Below are 3398 nucleotides of genomic sequence, written 5' to 3' on the forward strand. Positions count from 1 at the left end.
TTCACAAAGCATATTTGTTCTGTGCAGGTCTCAGCCATTAGTTGTCAATAACTAATGTTGTGGCTAAACCCACCCTTGTGGTTCTTACGTTTGCAAGATGTCCTTCGCAATAAACATCAGGAAACTTGAAAAAAGAGTAAATTATTACTTACAAATCCTGGCTATTACATGGCACATCTAGGGTCCCATAGAGAGATCACATGTACAAAGAAAGAGAGAGCAAGTCATGAGTCTGAGAGTCTACTTTTATTGGGGTCAACGGTGAGGACCTAGGTTTTCAAGAGCTCATTCTTTTTTGGTAAATTTAAAACAATGGGAATTTAAAACATGGAAAGAGGGAAAAAAAGTGGTTCAAAGTCAGTTATCAAAAACAACCAAGATCTTTAAAGCAAAGCAGCCTGGCTCTTGACCTAGCCCTATACCTGGTGTTATGTTTATTGGAGACAGCTATCTTTGAAGCAGATTCTTCTTTGAAGTGAATGCCTGGGCAATCAAAGCTTAAGTCAAGCACTTGCATTACAAAAATAAAACCAAACTTTCAGGACTTACACTATACTAGCATATAGCCTGACATTAAAATCATGGTGAGATAATCATCATCCTTCCAGGATGAGAGAACAATCATTTGGAAGATGTTAGTTATCAGAAATAAAATAATAGGTAAATAAAAAGATACAGTATTTTAAAACATGAACTCAGAGGTTCTAGAAAACTCTTTTCAATTCTATGCCCTATAAAGGAAAAAATTCCCGACAATTCCAGTTCTATAAGGATCAAGCTATTAGCTACTGCAGTTGCCTTCCGATAGTATGCCTGAGGGGAATTCAGGATGGAGAAAAATAGGAAGCACTTTAGCTTTAGATATACTAACCCCCAGAAAGTTAAAATACATATCTAAAGAAAATTTTAAAGATCCTAGATTCATGCATCTTCCCATACATGGAAAAGCACTAAAATGATTTACTTGAGGAAGTGCGCTAGGCGGCCCCGCGGATCTGTCTCTTGCTTCAACAGTGCTTGGACAGAACAGACCCAGGGACGCCCCTTGCTCCAGCCTCCGACCACCCTCCAACCTTCTTTCCAGTCGCAACCTCCGGAATCAGCCACTCAGCTGTCCGCGATCTCTGGGACCAGCCACCATTTTTTAACTCCTTATTATTACCGACCAATCATGAGCTCCCAGATTCGTCAGAATTATTCTACCGAGGTGGAGGCCGCCGTCAACCGCCTGGTTAACATGCCACTGCGGGCCTCCTACACCTACCTCTCTCTGGGCTTCTATTTCGACCGCGACGATGTGGCCCTGGAGGGGTGTGGGTCACTTTTTTAGCGAATTGGCCAAGGAGAAGCGCGAGGGCACAGAGCGTCTCTTGAAACTGCAAAACCAGCGTGGCGGCCGCGCCCTCTTCCTGGACGTGCAGAAGCCATCTCAAGATGAGTGGGGTAAAACCCAGGACGCTATGGAGGCCGCCCTTCTCGTAGAGAAGAACCTGAATCAAGCCCTGTTGGATCTACATGGCCTGGCTTCTGCCCGCGGAGACCCCCACATCTGTGACTTCCTGGAGAACCACTTCCTAGATGAGGAAGTGAAACTCATCAAGAAGATGGGTGACCACCTGACCAACCTCCGCAGGCTGGCTGATCCCCAGGCTGGGTTGGGCGAGTATCTCTTCGAAACGCTCACCCTCAAGCACGACTAGGAGCTTCTGGAGACCAATGGCCATTGAAGAACCCACCTAACATCAGGGCTGCCTGAAGCCGCTCTCTGCAGCCACTAGGCAGCTTTTTTAACACCCTGGAGCCCTCTCTCAAGCCTTGGACCATATGGAAACAATAAAGCTTTTTACAGCATAAAAAAAAATAATAAAAAATAAAATGATTTACTTGAGATATCTGTTCTTTGTGATTAGTAGTACTCTTTCTAGGTTTGACTACATGTTTTTCCCAGCAAAACAATTCATATTTACCCTGGCTCCTCTCTTTCTTCTTTAGGAGAGCTTCTTGGAGCTAGCTGAGAAACTGTCTCTCAAGCTACAGTTCTCAGTAAGACACTGAATAAACTCAATTCATAGCCCTTACATTGTGAGTTTTTTTTGTTTTTTGTTTTTTTTCTTTCAGGTAAACAAGCTCTATCATGTACTGGTCATATATACTGGGTAAGGCACTTAGCTTGTCTGAGTGATATTACATAAAAGGGAAAGCTATGACAAACATGCACCATGTATTAAAAAGCAGAGACATCACTTTGCCAACAAAGATCCGTATAGTCAAGCTATTGTTTTTCCAGTAGTCATGTATGGATGTGAAAGTTGGACTATAAAGAAGGCTGAGCATTGAAGAATTGATTCTTTCAAATTGTGGCACTGGAGAAGACTCTTCAGAGGTCCCTGGACTGCGAGGAGATTAAACCAGTCAATCTTAAAAGAAATCAACACTGAATATTCTTTGTAAGGACTGATGTGGAAGCTGAAGCTCCAACATTTTAGCCACCTGATGGGAAGAGCCCTCATTGGAAAAGACGTTGATGATGGGAAAGATTGAAAGCAAAAGGAGAAGAGGACAGCAGAGGATGAGATAGTTGGATAACATCACCAACTCACAGGACATGAAATGGAGCAAATTCTGGGAGATAGTGAGACAGAGGAGCATGGCATGGTGCAATCCATTTGGTCACAAAGAGTGGGGCACGACTGAATAACTGACAATAATAACAACAAAAGGGTGCTAGGTTTTGGATCTATTGCATTGGGTTGTAATGAGGATTAATTAGGGGAATTCATCTAAAGTACTTAGAAGCAAATCTTGCACATTATAAATGCTCATTTACATGTAGCCCTTTGGAATAAATACATACTGGCATGTTTACAACATATTTAGAATTGTATTTGCCTGATTCCTTTTATTTCTGATGCAATTTAAGAAGACATATTAATTTCATCAATAACAGATATATAAAACATGACACACATATGGCATAAATATATACATATGTGTATATAAAGACTAATATTCACATAATTTAGCAAATTGAACTTGAGATAAAAATAGTGCATTTTAGATAAAGGAGATTTATAGGTATATCACAAATACCTAAGTAATTATTTAATTTGAAAATAATTCATTTCCTCTCCACATACAAACAATGAAAACCTGATGTAAAAAAATTCAAACAGTATGTGAAGAGATAAGGTAGTAGCTTTTTTCCATATGGTTCAGAAATATCCACTCTTAATATTACTATGTGACCTCCTAGGGAATTTCTATGAATATGCAAACACATAAATGTTTTAAATGGTAGATTATTGTTTATAATGCTTCACATCATTTTCATTTAAAGATATCTTATGAATTTAAAAATATTAAATATCTAGTTGTTGGAAATACTTCTAGTTTTTCAT

At 39.8% G+C, this 3398-nt stretch overlaps 1 pseudogene; it reads left to right on the forward strand.

Annotated features, from left to right (window-relative positions):
• The first annotated feature begins 1096 nt into the window (after window positions 1-1096).
• LOC102411725 lies at window positions 1097-1861 on the forward strand (annotated as a pseudogene).
• The last annotated feature ends 1537 nt before the right edge of the window (window positions 1862-3398 follow it).

Source organism: Bubalus bubalis, chromosome 2 (assembly GCF_019923935.1).
Source record: "Bubalus bubalis isolate 160015118507 breed Murrah chromosome 2, NDDB_SH_1, whole genome shotgun sequence".
Taxonomy (NCBI): domain Eukaryota; kingdom Metazoa; phylum Chordata; class Mammalia; order Artiodactyla; family Bovidae; genus Bubalus; species Bubalus bubalis.